Source organism: Lynx canadensis, chromosome B4, assembly GCF_007474595.2.
Source record: "Lynx canadensis isolate LIC74 chromosome B4, mLynCan4.pri.v2, whole genome shotgun sequence".
Classification (NCBI taxonomy): Eukaryota; Metazoa; Chordata; class Mammalia; order Carnivora; family Felidae; genus Lynx; species Lynx canadensis.
In genome coordinates, this window is record NC_044309.1 from 89,464,195 (window position 1) to 89,484,256 (window position 20,062).

At 42.8% G+C, this 20,062-nt stretch overlaps 1 protein-coding gene and 1 non-coding gene across 2 annotated transcripts in view; both read left to right on the forward strand.

Moving 5' to 3' along the window:
* The window catches only part of RASSF3 (Ras association domain family member 3), a 73,511-nt gene that overhangs the window by 21,810 nt on the left and 31,639 nt on the right, over positions 1–20,062 (forward strand). The window lies entirely within an intron of this gene.
* LOC115519553 lies at positions 12,584–12,687 on the forward strand. The gene has a single exon (XR_003970559.1). It is a non-coding gene; the product is annotated as a U6 spliceosomal RNA (small nuclear RNA).

Sequence of the window (20,062 nt, forward strand, 5' to 3'; positions counted from 1 at the left end):
GTAATCTCTACACCCAACATGGGGCTCAAGCTCTTTCCACTGAACCAGCCAGGCACGCCCCCCCCCCCTTTTTTTGGGGGGAGGGGGAAATAAAGTCTTTAAAGAGCTCATGAGCCTGCGGAAAGGGGCAGAGGGAGAGAAAGAGGCTGCATGCTTAGCACAGAGCCCAACGCGGGCTCCATCCCACGTCCCTGGGATCTTGACCTGAGCCAAAATCAAGAATCTGACGGTCAACCGGCTTGAGGCACCGGGCGCCCAGAAGCAAACGTTTTAGATCCTTTGGAAGTTCCAACAGTGTGGTGGGTGCTCTAGAATTTGTATGGGGATGTGGGTGGTTCCGCTTATTTTCCCTAGCCCCCTCCTACTTTTTTCTGAACTATCTGCAACTACTGTATGGTTTATGCTGTAGCAGAGAGATTACTTTCCTGCTTCCATGGTCTCAACAAACATTTATTGGGTGCCTGCTTTATAGCTGGTGTTGTGCTTCGCCCTGGGATTTAAAGAGAAGGAAGGCCAATCTCCCACCTCCAGAGCATGCAGTCTAGTAGAAAGTCATAAAGAGCCATTGTGATATTGTGACGTGTAGTATATATAATGGAAGGAATTTGAAAGAGCTTCTGGGTTGGTGAACACGGGAGGTGAAGGGGGAGTGGCACTTGTGGGGAGGTCGTGAAAGCTCTGGGCCCCTTCCCACCTACTTCCTCTTAAGTATCTCTTGCCGGTTCACGAATTGTATCCTTTGTAAAAAAAACAGGTAATAGTGATTAGAGTACTTACCTCAGTTCTGTGGGCCATCCTAGCAAATGGTTGAACCTGAGAAGGGCGTCATGGGAATCCCTGATTTATACCTGGTCAGTTATAAGCACAGATAACTATCTGGATTTGCGATTGCACGTAAAGTGTGTGTGTAGACGGTGTCTTGTGGGACTAAGCTCTTAAACTCACTTGTGGTATCTATGCTAACCCCAGGTGGATGGTGTCAGAATGGAGTTGAATTGTAGGACGGACACCGGGTGGGTGTCTGCAGAGAACCGAAGAATTGCTTGCTTGGTGTGAGGGGAAAGCCCCGCATCTCTGGTGTCAGAAGCGAAGTGTTGTGAGTAGTGGAGTAGACAGTCCAGTTTTTCTTTTCAGCTATAAAGAGACCATTGTTGGAAGAGACCGTGCACGTGGAAGGGATACTCTTACTGTTGATAACAACGATGGCTCAATGCATTGTACATTTATTGGTTCATTTCCTCCTCACACTAACCCAGTGAGGTAGGCGTGGATATTCTCTTTGTAGAGAAGAGGCACAGAGAGGGTCACAGTAGCTGGTAAACAGAGGAACTAGGGTTAGAAAATGGGCAGTCTGGTGTGAGAACTCATGCTTTAAGAAAGCGATGAAGAATAGGGAAAGCAGCAGTCTCGTTGGGGTGACTGTGCCACATTAGCAAAAGTCAGTGCTTAGTGCTTGGAGCTTGGGCCGGGGGTTGGGGGGGACAATGGGAAGGGAAGTCATAGGCTTATGGTTAAATTAAGCCTGGGTAGACTTGTTTCAAGTAGTGGAATAGGAGAGGGGGATGGGAACCAGATAAGGCAGTGTCTCCTTGCATATCAAGATTTACTGTGAAATCCCTACAAATGTATGTATAGATTTGCATATATTGTACATTTACGTTACCTTTTGAATTTCTAGCATTCTTGTTTTCATACCGGTTGCGTTCATTATCATCTAACAAAGTACATATATATGCACTACACGGGTGTAAATGATAGTGGTTGTAATGAATGTCACAACTTGTAAGAAATTGGGGATTTCTCCATGGTTTGTTGTGATTTAAAGAGCAGTCTGCAATTAATAAGCTTTGGAGATTTGTTTCAAGGAGTGGAAAATGAAGTTCTAGAGGCTGGTTCTATATTGCTGTATATTCTCAGAAAGAAAATGTAAAGGATCTGGGTGAGTTCCAAAAATTGAGTCATTCACATCCTTATTGGCACACTGAGATTGCTCAGATGTTTGCAGTACGTATTGTTGAGCACGGACCATGCACAGGGTTTAGTACTACATACAATTGGTTATTATAAAAGACTCTCCCTTCCTTATAAGGAACTCTCTGGGATTATATGAGGAGACCAACATATAATATGCAGTTTGTGAATGGTAACAGCTGTAATAAATGAGCACAGAACAACTCAGAAGAGATTAAATACATTTAAGAGACGTTTACAATAAATACAATAGTACCCTTGATTTATTTGTTTTGTACAACTCTTGTTGGGTGAGTGGCACCAAGAGGCTGAATAGAAAAGGGCAGACCTAATTAGGAGTACTTCTTGGAGGTTGTAGACACTTGGATTTGGGTTTTGGAAGGGTAGAAGCTCAGCCAGTGACTGGGTGTGCAACTTATTTTTCTGTAGAAGAAGCACTGATGTGTGTTTGGAAAAGGTTTAGATTGCCTCAAAAACATGAATTTTCAGAAATGGCATGTGTCTCTAATAGGGATGGTCTCCAGGGATAGGTGCACAGAATGAGTGGTGGCTTTCTAGAAACACTACAAAGTGTATCTGTGAGATTGGGATAGATCTTAAAATCATGATCTCATGGTTCATGGATTTTAGTCCCATGCCAGGGCTCAGCAATGCTGATAGTAAGTAGGAGCTTGCTTGGGATTCTCTCTCTCCCTCTCTCTCTGCCCCTCCCCAACTCTCTTTATCTCTCTCAAAGTAAATAAATAAACTTAAAAAAAAATAAAGTCATGCAGAATATAGTAATTCATAGTACAGTAATTCACAATACAGTTATTCAGAATACAGTGATTATGTAAAAGTATATGAATGCCTTTATAGCTGATCGTCCAACCTAAAATTTTTTTTTAATGTTTATTTTTGAGACAGAAAGAGACAGAGCATGAGTGGGGGAGGGGCACACACACACACACACACACACACACACACACACACACACACAGAATCCGAAGCAGGCTCCAGGCTCTGAGCTGTCAGCACAGAGCCCGATGCGGGACTCAAACTGTGAGATCATGACCTGAGCCACCCAGGCGCCCCCGCTGATCATCCAACTTTAAAGATAACACATTGCAGATGTAGTTGAAGCCCCTGGGTATTCCTAGCTCCATGTTTTCTCCCCCTCCCTTTCTCTCCAGTTGTTTATCATTGCTGTCCATGTATTTAATACTTTAATTACTGGTGTCTATGTAAATATTAATCATCAATAGTTGAGTGTTACTTTACGTTTTTTTTTTTTTTTAAACTTCTGGCTGTAGTGTCCTATTGCATATTTTCTTCTGTAGCTCAACGTCTATTGTTAGCTTTGTTTTTGAGATTCTTGCTACTCTAGTTCATTCTCTTTAATTGCTATACACTACAGTGTGTCCATTTTCCTGTTGATGTACATTTAATTACTATTTCCTCCCATTTTTCTCTATTACAAATGACATTGCAGTACACTTCTTTACGTGCCTCCTTTCACGTGTATGCGAAACTTTTCTGTAGGTTGTCATCCCCAGGAGTGGAATCGCTTAGTCACAGGGAAGGGAATGTGTATCTTCATGTTCATTGGGTTAGTACTTCAGTTCCATCTTTGAGTTGGGAAGCTTGAGGATTTAATTATTTCTTTTTAACTTGTATGCTAATATTTTCTTGAAACTGTAATGGACCTGTGGAAACTTGTGGTTTGGGGACAAGTTGGAATACAGAAGATAATATTTATTATGTGTTAATGGTTGGTAACTTCAGTGATTTGTGTAAAATTCCACTTAACTGGATATATGGTTGCATATCTTCACCTAAAATCGCAAAGAAAGACTATAAAAAAGAAATTCCTAAACTGTATTTCTTTGGTTATCTGTGCTCACCTGAAGGTACAGGAAGAATGGCTTGGTGGGGCAGGGGAGACTTTTGAGTAGATAATAACATTTTTTTGTGGTGTTTAAATTTTCTATAATTTATTTGAAACTGTCTTTTTAAACTAAAAAACATATTTGAGGTGTAACTGATGTGTGTAAGTTTCAGTTGTAGACTGGTAATTTACGATTCATTATTTGTATATGTTGCAAAATGATCATCAAATGGCAGTACCTTGTTTTTTTTTCTTGTCAGGAGAACTTAACTACCTTAACTGCTCCTCTCTGAGCCACTTTCAAATAAATGCTGCAGTATTATTAACTTTAGTGTCTATGCTGTACTGAAAACTTCTTCAGTCCTCTTTCTGTCTCAAAGTGATCAAGTAGAAGGGAATGAAGAATGGCATAAATCCTGATGGCATCTTTTTGGAATAACCTGGGGAGTGCTCCCTTTGGGCAAAGGGGGGGGTGGGGGGTTCGGTTAGGTTTTCTTATAGTCTTCCTCAAGCTGCCTAGGTTTAGTTTGTGGTTTCCAAGAGACCTGTTGGACTGGCTTTAGGCTGATAATATCAGTTTCTTCATGTTTTCCCCACGTCTCTTAAAGGAACTTTTATGTAACTCTTCTTTTCAGTAAGATCCTAAAACCATTTGCTATTATGGTTTAGTTGTTTCTCCAAACATTTATTTCCTTCTGGCAGGAATCCGTAAGAGAGCTACTTCTCATGGATCTTGGTTACAAGTTCTATGATGAGTCATTATTGACAGAAACTTTATGCCGGAATACAACATGAAAGGTCTCCTTGCCATTGTAGGAGAGGGGGTGAGGGGTGAGCTTTGCATTTATGCGGATTTAATGTCGACTGATTAATCTTAGGGCCTCTTACATATTCTTCACTGTCCTGCTAGTTTGAACTAAGAACTTTAAAGCAGGTGGTGGTCAAAGTAGAGAACAAATGGGAACCCCTGTGGAGGTGGGGTCCCACGAGTCTGAACAGCTGTCAGGGTGGGGACTCCAAGGGACATTTCATGGGCAGTTAATGTGTTCTTCAATAGCAGCATTTCTTTAGTCATGGACAGCCTCCTTTGTGACTCTCTGAATTTCTAGTGATTCTCCTTTTTTAAAAATATTTTTTTTAATGTTTATTGATTTTTTTTTTACAATGTTTATTTATTTTTGAGAGAGAGAGAGAGAGAGAGAGAGAGCACGTGCGCGAGCAAGCTCACGCGCATGAGCAGAGAGGGGCAGAGAGAGAGGGAGACACAGAATCTGAAGCAGGCTTCAGGCTCTGAGCTGTCAGCACAGAGCCCGACGCGGGACTTGAACTCATGAACCACGAGATCATGACCTGGCCGAAGTGGGACACCTAACCAACTGAGCCACATGGGCATGTTGTCTGCCCCCCCCCCCCCCCCCCATTCTTACCCTGAGACTTAGAGCCATTGAATTACAGTTACTTGTTGCAAATCATCTACTTACTGTATTAGGCTTCCTTGTAAGCTGATCAAAATGAGCTCTGGTTGATGGCTCATCCACCTGGTTATTTAAATTGTTTGCTTTCTGCTCTGACCTACCAGTTCTACCTCTAAAAGCGTACCCTTAAATTAAAAAACAAACAAAACAAAAACCACAAAATCAAACCCCCAAAACCCAAGGATGTATGAAAAATCTGTTCTAAGGTGGCTCATCAAAGCATTGTTTTTAATAGTGGGAAATTTGGAAACAGAGTAAAGGTCCAACATCAAACCTGTCCAATATATAGACATTCAACAATTTGAAAATATTTATATCGGAAAAAAAATATTTGTAGGCTACAGTGTCTAGAACTTCAGGTTCTAGAGCCAGACTGTGAATTCTGACTCTGGTGCTGCCCCTTAGAGCTGTGTGACCTTGGGCGAGTCTCTTTCTCTCTTTTAAAAATTACGGTAAAATATACATAACATAACTTTTACCATTTTAACACTTTTTAAGTGTATAATTAAGTGACATTAAGTGTATTCACATTGTTGTGCGGGCAAGTTTCTTAACTGATCATTGTCATCGCGGCTTTCTTGAGGTTGTTTTGAATGTCAAAGAAGGTCATGCATGTAAAAAGCATAGTCATGGCCTAGTCCCTAGTAATACTCAAATGTCAAAATATTATATATATTTTCATTTAAATAAAAATTGTTACGTATTTAAGACCTACAACATCATGACTTGATATACACAGTGAATTATCGCCGTCAAGCTAATTAATGTGTCATTTCTTCATAGTTAACCATTATTTTTGTGATACCAGCAACCTGAAATCTGTTGTAGCATATTTCCTGGGGTCAGTATGATATTAACTATAGTCATCCTATCCTGCCTGTGCGTTAACTCTTTAATCTCATCTCGCAGAACCGAAACTTTGTACCTTTTGACCAACAAACATTAACAGTTGTTAAAGTATTCAATACACAGATCTTCACGACATTTTTTAATTGGAAAAGATTTTAAAAATGGTATGTATACAGGTGCCTGGGTGGCTCAGTTGGTTGAACATCTGACTTCGGCTCAGGTCACGGTTTGTGAGTTCGAGCCCCGTGTCGGGCTCTGTGCTGACAGCTTAGAGCCTGGAGCCTGCTTTGGATTCTGTGTACCCCTCTCACTCTTCACCTCCCCAGCTTGTGCTCTGTCACTCTCTGTCTCTCAAGAATAAAATAAACATTAAAAAAAAAAAAAAAAAGGCATGTATAGGTTAAATGCAAGAATAGAGAGGGGAAAAAGAAAACCCCAAAGGGTTTACCTCTCTGGGTGATAGGATAAATCTCATTTGGCTTCTGTGTTGTTGGTTTTTTTTCCTCCTATAATTGTCTTGTTTTTCTTTTGTAAATGAAAAAAATTTGCATATGAATTTTATTCTGGGTAGAAACAGCCGGAGGTTCCTGCAGGTTAATCCTAAAAAGGACAGTTTGATTTTTCAGTTTCTCTTAGAGTTTCATTTGTTCCCCTTGATTGACTAATTATTTAAATAAAGTTACCATTCGTTGTGGCATGCATATGGTTGTGTCCAAAATACACTTTCATACAATGGCGACTTCTTAAGAGCATCCTTAAAAGTGCATATCGTTTGTTAATCTTACTGTGGTATTTTGTTTCTCTTAACTGTAGTTTCCTGTTGTTTCGATTTTTGCGTGTCGACTTGCTGAAAATAAATATTTTGTTTTACTGGGTTAGTAAGCCAGACAGAGTGGTGTTGACAATTCAAGGAAACAGCCCAAGCCATCATCAGTTAAAATTGCTTTAAGAAGCCAGGAGTACCTTGATTAGAGTTTTATAAGGTAGAGAGCAGGAATATTCTAAATTCCTGGTGCCCGAGCTGTGAAAACTGTTCCTGAAATGAAGGTGGGGAGAGCAGGAGAGGACGTGGGGTGGGTCAGGGAGAATGAAGGCCAGCGAACCACACTTCAGTGCCCGCGGCTGGGCGCCGAAGACTTCTCAGCAGTGCTTTGTGCTGCTTTGGCGAACGTCGCAGCCTTCTTAACGTCTGCTTAAAAACACCTATGTTTTCTTCGAGGTTTTAAGTGAGACCGCCTCCGGTACATATACCATATTTACCTGACCTCCAGTACACCTTGGTAAGCCCCGAGGTTTTGTATAGACACTGGTGTCAGAAGCACAGCCTCAACAGCCTTGTATTTTCTTGCGGAATCAGGTGGGAGTTGTTGATGGTTTGCCTGCTCGGAGAAAGCCTCTGAGTTTATTTGATACTGAATGCCTGCTGGGCTGAGAATTTTTGAGGGATGGGCTGAAAGGGATTGAAGGAGATGGACAGATAATTATGGCAAATCAAGGGTGATGAGTATGGACCCTATTGATGAATAGGTACTGTATTAAGTGCTTTATTTTGTGATCTCCTCAGTCAACTATCACAGCAACCCTGTGAGATAGGTATTGTTACCCACCATTTACAGGACGGTGTATTACAGATGAATTTATCCTTTTTAAAAAATGTTTATTGAGGCACCTGGGTGGCTCAGTGAGTTAAGCGTCTGACTTAGGCTCAGGTCATGATCTCACGGTTTGTAGATTCGAGCCCCACGTCGGGCTCTGTGCTGACAGCTCAGAGCCTGCAGCCTGCTTCGGATCCTCTCTCTCTCTCCCTCTCTCTGCCCTTCCCCTCTTTGTGCTCTCTCTCTCAAAAATAAACATTAAAAAAATTTTGTTTTTAAATATTGCCATTTTGAAAGTTTGTGTTCTTTAGCTGTGTTGTTTTATTAAGTAAAACTTTTTGTTACTAGCCTTCTGTCATCTTTTACCAAAAAAACAAAACAAAACAAAAAACAACAACAAAAACCCAAAACAAAAGATATTTTGTTCCTGAGGTTAAGAATGGAGTGTGGTTTATCTTCAGACACAGAATCCTCATCTTTATTTGTGTAGGTGTTTGAATTTTGAAAATCGAGGTATGACTAGTATAAAGTAAAATGTATAAACCTTAATTGTACAGCTAAATGTGTGTCTCTTCCCCTCAGTTTCCCTCCCCTCTTGCCCCTCCCAACTACCAGCTATTTCCCGCTCAAAATAGAGTATGTTTCTGGTACCCCAGAAGGTTCTTTTGTGTCCATTCCAGCCCCCCCCCCCCCCAGTCTATGTGCTGCTGAAGCGAGCACTTTTGTATCCATTCCTAATCAGTAATATTTTCACCTCTCCGCTAGAACCACTGTACTTTTAGTTTAAAGTTTATTTCTTTATTTTTTAAGAGCGTGAACGCAAGTGGGGAAGGGGCAGAAGGAGAGGGGAACAGAGGATCTGAAGCAGGCTGTGTGCTTCATATAAATGAAATCTGGAGTATAGTCTCTTTCTTTTTAAAAAAATTTTTTTTTTCTTTCAACGTTTATTTATTTTTGGGACAGAGAGAGACAGAGCATGAACAGGGGAGGGGCAGAGAGAGAGGGAGACACAGAATCGGAAACAGGCTCCAGCCTCTGAGCCATCAGCCCAGAGCCCGACCTGGGGCTCGAACTCACGGACCGCGAGATCGTGACCTGGCTGAAGTCGGACGTTTAACCGACTGCGCCACCCAGGCGCCCCTGGAGTATAGTCTCTTTCTATAGCTGACAGCTTTTGCCCAATGCAATGTCATGTGATTCATCCACATGTGATTTATCATTAATCAACAGTAAATGAAATCCGGGGTGCCTGGGTGGCTCAGTGGGTTAAGGGGCTGACTCTTAGTTCTGGCTCAGGTCGGGATCTCAGGATTGTAGCATCGAGCCCCACATCGGGCTCTGTTCTGAGCGTGGAGCCTGCTTAGGATTCTTTCTCCCCCTTTCTCTGCCACACCCCCGCTCGTTCTTTCTCTCTCTCTCTCTCAATAAATAACTTAAAAAATAAATGAAGCCCATATTTGTTTTATTCGTGGGGTTGTTTGTAGGTCCTTTTAGGAGTATTAAACAGTACATGAGAAATCAGTCCAGTTTTAAGAGTCCTGTGTGAGGTACCGAAGGTAGGAAATGCATATGGCTGACCATGACATAGAGAGTGCAGAGGAAAACTCCTGATGATGTGCTGTGGCTGCTCTGGTACCAGGCTTTGTGTAGAAGGAATGAGACCTGTACCTTGGAAAGTGGCTGGACCTCAGGCAGATGGGCACTAGAGTTTGGGCTAAGGGATGGAATCTGGGCTCCCAACAGGTGTTTGTGTTTGATGGCAGGCATAAATTTGGTCCTCAAACCTGGAGCAGGTCACGGAGGCACTTCCTGAATGTCTGGCCCTGCAACCTTTGAGATATTTCCCACTTTGGAAAGGTTCTTTGGGCAGCGGGTATGGCATTGCAGTAGGATGTTGGCCATGTAGAACTGAGGGTCAGGAGGGAGATCTGGGCTGGAGAAAATGAACACAAAACTGGTTGTAGCTGTGGAAGTGGACTGGGGCTCCTGGCTGGAACTCTAGAGTGGTGGGGTTCACCCGGGATGGTTGTCAGAATTGCTCATAAAACTCGTGGAAATACAGTGGCTGGGCCTACCTGGAAGCTTTGATGGGTGTTCTGGGGTCACAGCAGTCACTTGGATTTTTGTTTATTTATTTTGAGAGAGAGAGCATGTGAGCTGGGGAGGGGCAGAGAGAGGAGAGAATCTGCGTGATGTGGGGCTCAAACTCACAAACCAGGGGACAGTGACCTGAGCTGAAATCAAGAGTTGGACTATTAATTGACTAAGCCACCCAAGCGCCCTGCTATTTGGATTTTTAAAAATGCCTCTATTTATTCTAATGTACTTTCCCTCCCCATGCTGCAGGTTAGAATCAGTAAGGAAAATGGGTCTTGAGCTCCCCTCTAGGACACAGATCCCAGGAGAGTCAGAAGATGGAAATGTTGACACCTGGCTAGGCAAGAGAGCGGTATTAAATGTGTCTGGTTTCCAAAGTGGTCATGATGTCCCTGCTTAAACACTTCCAGAACAGAGAGCTTGCCAGTTTCCCAGGCAGCCGTTTTTGGAAGATCGGAAAAGCTTTTTGGTAAAACAAGCCAAACTGTCTCCTTGTGTAGCTTTCACAGAGTGGGCTTTGCTTTTGCAGAGTGGGCTTCATATCTCCCTGGTTTCCTTTTCCCATGCTGAACCTCCCCAGTGCTTACTCCTCCTGTGGAGTTTTCAGAGCCTTTGTTACCATCGTCTGTCAATTGGTCCTCTTTCCACTATTGCTCTTTAAATAAGGCATCCCCCAAATTAGGCGTTTTTTGATGAGCACGAAGTAGAGTGGGACCATTTACTCCTCTCTTGTTACAAAGATAATAATATACTTCTGTCTTTTTTGAGGGGGAGTGGAGGGATCACAAGTGTAGACCTTACATGTGCCTTTAGTTCATCTTGGATTCATCCTATTCTTTGAGCCCCTGGATGTTAACTTTGATCTGGCCCACCCTCCCAGCTGTCGTTTCGCCAGCGTGATGAGCAAATTTGATCCTCCCCAAGGAGAAGAGGAAGCAGAGCCTCCGAGCCAGGCTGAAGCAGTGCCTCAGTGTCCCAATCTCATGACTCCCATAATGTGCTGAGTTCTGAGCTGACAGAGAAGATCAGATTCAAATATTTAATCAATAGTTGGCTAATGCGTTGTCTTCTGTGGCTAAAATAAAATTGCCTTTGCACCCCAGGAGATGTTTACTAGGGAGGTTTAGGGGTCCTGCCTCTTCCTGTACCTTACAGAAGCAGTTACACTAAACTTTCACCAAAGTGATTTGCCATTTTGGGTGCTTCCTATGGATTCTTACACGTATTTGCTTACAGTAAATCGCACTTCTTGGAAAGTCCCTGCTCTGAGTATTTATTTTTAGTCCTGTAAACTATATGACTTGGAGTTGCACATAGCACTGACTGAGCCAGCCAGGCACCCCCAAACGTTCTTATTTTGAAATATTGGAAGATCTAAGGCAGCAGCTTGAGATTTACAACAGACTAGTTGGTGGTTAGACATTAGATTATCATGCTTTTCAGTGTATCAGCAATATCCTTTTTGAATAGGGATGAAGAGGAGTGGCATCGTGACTCCAAATTAGCTGAGGTTCTAATGGCAGAATAAATAGTGTAATCTTAAGGTTTCTTGAATAGCATAATTTTCTGAATGATGACATATTTTTGTTTTGCTTTGTACAACCAGATCTGTGACTTCTTTAAAGGCATTGTTTTTAAACTTTCTCCACCTTTCTGTGTATGCTGTAGCACAGTGCTTGCTTCATGGTAGGTGCTCAGACTTTTTTTTTTTTTTTTTTTTTTTGAGAGAGAATGCACACACGGGGGAGGAGCAGAGAGGGGGGGGAGAGAGAAAATCCCAAGCAGACTCCATGCTGTCAGTGCAGAGCCAGATGCAGGCTCCAACCCATGACCGTGAGATCATGACCTGAGCCAAAATCAAAGAGTTGAATACTTAACCGACTGAGCCACCCAGGGGCCCCAAATTCTCTTTAAAGTCTTGGTGTCTTCAGTACTCAACCAGAAGCATGTCTGTGGAGTGATGACTGAGGATGACCTAACCGGGTCCTAACTCCGGTTCACCCTCCAGGATCACCAGGTTGGTAGAGGGCAGTTGTTAGTGGACCTCCTCTGGATCCAAGAGCAAATTCATGTTGGAGAAGGATATTATCGCTCCAGTGTCAGATTGCCCATTTTCCCTCCGTTCTCTCAATTCTGACTCCCGCTAAAATCACTTTAGTAGCTCTAGGAGGAGTATTTTCTACCTTGGCATAATCATCTAGGCACTAGTCTAATTTTTTTTTTTAAACATTTTATTTTGAGAGAGAGAGCGTGCGTGTGCGAGAATCAGGGAGGGGCAAAAAGCGAGAGAGAGAGAGAGAGAGAGAGAGAGAGAGAGAGAGAGAATCCTAGGCAGGCTCTGTACTATGAGTACAGAGCCTGATGCGGGGCTCAAACCCATGAACCGTGAGATCATGACCTGAGCCAAAATTAAGAGTTGGACACTTAACCAACTGAGCCACCCAGGTGCCCCACCACTAGTCCAATTTTTAATTAAAACTATCTTCCATCTGAAACTAATTCACCAAGGTTCCCTTCTCTCATTTCCAAGTAAATGATTTCAGTCATGTGCATCTTTGTTTTTGCATTAACTTCCATGGATGCTATTCAAAAGACAAAACAAAACTACTTATGTGCCATGACTTACTTGTCTTAAGAGCTAATGACACCGATACCCGTCCCAGGAGAAATCTGCTCCAGAGTGAAGTGAGAGCAAGGGGAGATGCTTAATTCACAGATGGTTTGTGGACACATTCACTTCAGCGCATACACTAAAATTGGAATGATGCAGAGAAGATTAGCACGGCCCCTGCCCAAGGATGACCTACAGGTTCATGACGGTTCACTGTTTAATAAAGTAGTTTGTGCACAAAGCACATGCTTCCCTCTGAGCAACACTGGTATAAATCTGTAGAGGTGTTCAGATCTACATAAGGCCCACAGGTATTTTATTTCGTATTTAGTATTTCTGTGACCAAATAGTTTACCTTAAAATCTTATGATGTCCCATTTCTTTTTTTTCCTTTTTTGAGAGAGAGAGAGCGCTCAAGTGAGCGAGAGGCAGAGAGAGAGAGAGAGAGAGAGAATCCCACAAGGGTCAGAAAGAGAGAAAGCAGGGCTCGTGTTTTTGTTTTTGTTTTAACCCGAAGTGGGGCACGAGCTCACTCAAAGTGGGGCTCATGCTCACCCCATGTGGGGCTCAAACTCACGAACTGTGAGATCATGACCTGAGCTGAAGTCAGGTGTTTAACAACAGAGCCACCCAGGTGCCCTGCGATATCCCATTTCTTCGAAACGGCTTCATTTAAGAGGATACGGTATCAAAATTAAAAAAAAAAAAACAAAAAAACAAAACGCACGTTATCAAATGAAGTATTCAGTGGTCTGTATGTGTTGTTTTTGGAGGGAATGAGGCCGAATCTTCATGGAACAGCTGGCCGGATCTAGTTTCCTGGGGTGGTGGCGAGGCAAGGAACTGAGAAGAGAGTCCTGGATGCTATGGAGAGGAGTCCACTCCTGAAATGCTTGTTTTAGCCATTGTTATGTCTTCTAAAATTATTTAATTGTAGAAAACAAAAACAAAAAACAGAACATGGTGCTGTTTTAGGAACATACATCTAGCTTAAAAACTTCTTCCATTTTTAAAAAAATTAAAAAATTAAAAAAAAAGATTTTTACTTTCAAGAGAGAGAGAGACACACACACAGCATGAGTGGGGAAGGGGCAGAGAGAGAGAGAGAGGGAGACAACAGGATCGGAAGCAGACTCCAGGCTCTGAGCTGTCAGCACAGGGCCCGACACGGGGCTCAAACTCATGAACCCTGAGATCATGACCTGAGCCAAAGTCAGAAGCTTAACCAACTGAGCCACCCAGGTGCACACCCCCCCAATTTTTCTCTTTTTAACTGGAATCTCATTGTCGGAGGAGGAGATCTTGGGATATGCCTACTTACAAAATTTCTGAATGTAGTGTTTACTAGACAGAATTATTTTTGAGGTTATTTGTGGCATAGGTGTATATGCATCTGATGGTGATGGACAGGTACGTACCGGACTTTTAAGTACTTGCTAAGTACTTTGGAAGATGTAGAAGGAATGTAAGACTTTTTTAAAGATTTTATTTTAAAGTAGTCTCTACATCCAACGTGGGGCTAGAACCCACAACCCTGAGATTGAGAGTCCCACACTCCACTGACTGAGCCAGCCAGGTGCCCCTGGAATGGAAGACTGTTGACGAGATACTAACTTCGAGATGGCATAATGGGAAGGAGTGGGGTCCAAGTACTAATGGGGATAGGATTTCTGGGTCTGTGAATATTGTAAATTTAGATCTTGGGAATGGTTGTATACATTGTGAGTATACTAAAACCACTGACTTGTGTGCTTCACGTGGGTGAATTTTATGGTTACGTGAGTTATATCTAAATAACTTTAAAAAAGAGATGTTACTAATTTTTAGCGCAGAGAAGATTCCCAAATTGCTTGTGATTTCCTGCTTTCCTTTTTCCATTTGCCAGATCTCCCAAAGTAGTTGAAATGAAAGATAAAGAACCTTTAACGCTCTTATCTTCTGGTGGTAAGGAAATGCTGAGTGGCCCTGAATTTGTGCAGTGAATGTTGTTTACACAAGCCTGTGTCTTTTAGCCCAGAGACCAGAAAAAACAGGCTGAAGGCTCGCTTGAGCAAAAAGCGATCAGAGAAATGGGCCTGTCTGCCCTTTGGAAAATCTGGGACTTCATGATATTGGTCCCTTAATTTACGGACCATTCCAGGCTGTCAACAAAGTAGTTGTCTAAAGTTGACACATGCTCTAATGTGGATGAACGGTGGAGACCTTAAGCTAAGGCACAAAAAGACAAATGTTACAGGATTCCACTTACATGAGATACCTAATGTAGTGAAATTTATAGAGATAAAGTAGAATGGTGTTTGCCAGAGGCTGGGGGAGAGGAAAATAGGGAGATACAACAGATACAGAGTTTCAGTTCGGGAAGGTGAAAGCAGCCTGGAGATGGGTGTTGGTATGTTGCAGAGCTGTGTGAAACTGTATTTAATGCCCCTGAACTGTACACTTAAAAATCAGTAAAATGAGGGGCGTCTGGCTGGCGTAGTAGAGCCTGTGACTCTTGATCTCATGGTCAGTTTGAGCCCCATGTCGGGTTTGGAGTTTACTTTAAAAAATGGGTAAAATGTGGGGTGCCTGGCTAGCTCAGTCAGTAGAGCTGGCAACTCTTGATCTTGGGGTCATGAGTTCAAGCTCCACATGGGGTGTAGAGCTTACCTAAAATTAAAAGAAAATGGGTAAAATGTTAAATTCTTTTTTTATAAAGTATTTTTTTTATCTTTTTAAAATGTTGATCTTTTTTTTTTCCTAAATATTGTTTTTAACATTTATTTATTTTTGAGACAGAGAGAGACAGAGCATGAACGGGGGAGGGTCAGAGAGAGGGAGACACAGAATCTGAAACAGGCTCCAGGCTCTGAGCTGTGAGCACAGAGCCCGACGTGGGGCTTGAACTCACGGACCGCGAGATCATGACCTGAGCCGAAGTCGGCCGCTTAACCGATTGAGCCACCCAGGCGCCCCTAAAATGTTTATCTTGAGAGAGAGAGAGAGAGAGAGAGCCCACACATTCATGCAGGGGAGGGGCAGAGAGAGAGGTAGAGAGAGAATCCCTAGCAGGCTTCATGCTCTCAGCGCAGAGCCTGACTCGGGGCTTAAACTCAACGAACTGTGAGATCATGACCAGAGCCAAAACCAAGAGTCCAAGGCTTAACCGCCTGAGCCACCCAGGCGCCCCTAAGACTTACTTTTAAGTAATCTCTACACCCAGCATGGGACTCAAATTTATAATCTCGAGATCAAGAGTCACATGCACTACTCACTGAGCCAGCCAGGGGCCCCTAAAATTTTAAATTCTATGTTATGTATATTTAAACACACACACACGCACACACAGAGAGAAATTAATTAAGAGTAAAATCACTTTGGAAGAAAAGAGAGTGGGACACGGCATCTGAATTCTCCACCAGACTGAGCACTGGTTCCAGTAGCTTTAGCTTCTGCCACTATCCCGAGTATGTGTGAGGGACGAACCAGATGCTCAGCGAGGTCTCCGCCTACTGTACCTTCCTTCTGATCCTCCCACCTGTCATTCCTGGAGCATCTCCTGTGTCCCAGAAATTGAGCTCTGCCCTGGAGAAAGGTAAACGTGTGCCCCGAGGCGTTGATAATCCCGAGGGAGGTTGGGAGAGATGCATTTGCTTTTTGCCGAGTGTCCCATCGCATAGTGTGCTCATCTGTGGTAGTAAGTGTGGGTGGCACTATTTAGGTAGTATTTGGGGGGTGGCAGTGAAATGTCTGGAACCCGGTTTAAAGTAGTCAAATCAGTACATAGCTGACATTTGATGCCCACAGATGCACTCTTAAAAAAGACAGTGTCAGTAGAAGAGTAAGACTTGTTTATAGCCTGAAAATTCGTCATGGAAGAAAGAAGTCCTCATGGTGCCACAGGAGCTGTGCACTTTTGTGAGGAGCCACCAGGATGAGGAAGAGGCAGACTTACCTGACGGCTCTCCTGTTTCCCGGGGGCAATACAAGGCCAGACACACTGCTAGTTCCTTCAGGAACTGACGGGGCAGTCAGTGGAGGACACAAGAATACAAACCCGAGACGAAACATGTTTACAGTGTCCTGTAACAACATAGCGTAGACTGGGTGGCATATAAACCCCAGGATTTTATGTCTCACAGTTCTAGCGGCTTAGAAGGCCAAGACGAGGGCCGTGCACATTGGGTGTCTGGTGAGGGCCTGCTTCCTGCTTCACAGCAGTATTTTGCTGTGTCCTCCCTGGTGCTCACAGGGGCGGAGGAGCTCTCTGGAGTCTTTTCTGAGGGCACTAATCCCTCAGGAACCTGATCAAGTCCCACAACCTCACCTCCTAATACCATCCCACTGGGGATTAGCACTTCAACATAAAAGTATCAGGAGGATGCAGACATTCAGTCTGTAGCACAGAAGCCATATATAATTAGTTGAAAATTGATTTGCTAAGAACAAATGACGGAAGGGAAACATGAAAGTCTGATGGGTCATTGATCATGAGCTTGGACAGTCTAGTTTCAAAACACACTTTATATGCTGTCAGTGTTTTTAGGGAGAGCTCATTCTCAGAGGCGGTCTTCATCTGTTAAATAAATTCTTTATCAGGGAGGAGGAGGAGGTGAGGGAGGAGGTAGGGAGGTGAAGGGAGGCAAGGATGTGATATTTTTGGAACAGCTTGAAATACAAAGTAATTTCCTGATAAGATTAGTTCCTCTTAAGCGAAACCCCAACTGTGGTCACTCTCTTAGTAATGAAGAAGTCCACGCAAACTGGACAGGCTTAGAAAAACTGGGTCCCTAGCTCTTGTGCTGAATTCCCAGGTCATGTCCTACGCCCACTTGAAGTTCACTTCTGGATCAGGGAGGCATCAGTTTTTGTGGAGTACTTTATTTTGATTTGATTTGTTTGTGAATTTCATAAGTAAATTTCCCTGTCACTTTTCCATATGGAAAAGCACTTATTCAGAATAGAGCAAATTTTGAAAGGAAGTATAGAAAAATCAATGCTAGGGCACCTGGGTGGCTCAGTTGGTTAAGCGCCTGACTTTGGCTCAGGTCATGATCTCACGGTTCATGAGACTGAGCCCTTTGTGGGGCTCTGTGGAGCCTGCTTGGGATTCTCTCTCTCCCACTCTCTGTGCCCCTCTGTCATCACGCTCGCTTTCTCTCTCAAATAAACTTTAAAAAAAGGAATGAAAAACGCTAAGAATTAGGTATTATTAACAATGCTCCTGTAAACAAATTGTTTTTTTTTCCCTACAAAAGGGACACTAGAAAATAATTACACTAAAAGCAATACTTCTTTCCCCTTGCTAATTCCATTATCATTCACAGTTACATTTAGAAGCTGTTGTAACAGGCATTTAAAAGGAAATTATTAAAGAGCTATCTTATTGTGTTTAAGGGTATGAATACTGAGTCTATGTTGGCTTGTATTATAAGGAAACTGTTGCCTAAACCTGGCTAGGTACTGTTAGGGACAGATACAATTCATGTTTCTTAAGTAAGTTTCTACTTGGTCATTAATCTGATTTCTTGACCTTTAAGGAGTAGGTCACAAATCATTTCTTTCTTTTTTTTTTTTTTTTAAATAGGCTATGATACTGTCATTTATTTTATATTTTAAATGCAGGGAAACGTCTTTAAAATATGTTTTCCCTGGTGACTAAGATAATACATGCTCAATGCACAATACTTGGAAGTTAGGGAAAAAATGGAGAAGTTTCTGGAAAATCTCTTCCTTTCAGGCAGTCTGTTTCAGGATAACTGCTGGGGATATTTTGAGCAAGCTGATTCCCTGTTGGTTTGCTTTCATCCAGCCTAGCCACCCCTTCTGCTTTGGAGGATGTATTTGGAGAAGGGCTTGTCAGGGTATACCACTGTCCTTTTCCTGCCTCCTGTCTGGTCTCTTGAATGTGGAGGATTTGGGAGGCAGTCACCTGGCCTTACCCCGTCAACTTCCTGTCTTCTCCATGGGTGCACAAGGAGCTTTATTTTGCATTTGTTAAATGTTAAAGTCAACAGGGGGCACCTGTCGTTGGAACCCGGGACTGTTGATCTCGGGGTTGTGAGTTTGAGCTCCTTTTGGGGGTAGAGCTTAAAAATAAAATCTTAAACAACAACAACAACAAACCAACCCATTGAAGTCAACAGAATATACTGCAGCAACCCTGTACTTGAGAATGTGTGTTCTCGGGGTTTGTTTCTAAATCTGGGGCAATCAGAAGGCTTTCTGTACAAGGGAAGAGCCCTCCAGTGGTAGGCATTGGGTTCAGATTCTGGCTCCACGATGCACTGGAATTGTAGCCGTGACAAACAAGCTCAACTTGGTTTTCTCATTAATAATAGCGTTCTTTAGGTAAAATTATGTGATTGACTTGATGCATAACAGGCTACCTCCATTGATGGTGTACCCACCAAAACCTGTTTCTTTCATTCAGCAGTGTTTGTGGAGCATCACCTGCATGCCAGGCCTTGCCCTTGGTACTGGACACCAAAACAGAGAAAAGAATACCCTGTCCACAGGGAGCTCAGAAGGCAGTAATAAACAAGATAATTGCCTGAAATATATGATACATTAAGTAGTGATAGGTACTAAGGAGAAAAGAGTACAAGCGTGAAAGGAGTCTGTGTATGTGTGCAGGTGTTAGGGGAAAGGAGGAAATAATTCAGTTATTTAACCTGTAATGTAGCTGCATGTTGTTTCCATGTGTAAGGGATCTTGATACTCCAGTTGGAGGCCAGAACTTGTCCCTTTGTTGAGGTGGAACTTCCTTGATGCCCCTGGCATGGTGTTTTCGGGAGGAAGTGGTGAGTTCTGATCTGCCTGGCTGGGAGTACAGGTTCTAGTAACGAAGGGTTTGAGAGGTACGTGTATGTGTGGTCTTTGGATCTATCCTGGAAAGTGCTTAGAATAGTGTCAAGCATTCAATAAATTTTAGTTATTATATGTTAACACTGTTTAGCTATTGTCTCCTGTTATAAAACTCAAAAGTTTTAAATAGAAACCAGAGGGGCCACTTTCTTGGAAAAAGTGCCTGGTGCTAGAAGCAGTAATTACGAAAGTGTTAGATTTGGAGCACAGATATGATGTGGACCCTCCTCCTCCTGATTTCCCACTCTCTCATCTTTTTTCCCCTTTCAGCCCTTGCGGCCATTTGGAGGACTAAATTTTTAAGGCAGGAGCCATGGTTAATGTATGTAACAGAGGCTGTGTGTTACTTAACGTCTGTTGAATCAATAGGCGAAAGGAACAAGCACATTCTCAAAGCATAGTTAAGTTTCTAAAAATGTACTTCGATAAAGGGATGAGGATAAGAGACTGTAGTAAAGGTGTGGTGCATGCTGACTGATGGAAAGACAAGAACAGTGCTTTTCCTAAACTTGAGCCATATCTTATTGAGCGACTAAATATGGGTTTTGGAGAGTAACGGAATTCCATTCAGGGATGTGAGCTTATTCTGTGTGATGGTATACCATCAATTTCTCGTTCTCAGTGATGCTTTTTTAGTTTAAGAAATAAGGGTTGGGGCGCCTGGGTGGCTCTGTCAGTTGAGCATCCGACTTCAGCTCAGGTGGTGATCTCACGGTTTGTGGGTTCGAGCCCCGTGTCGGGCTCTGTGCTG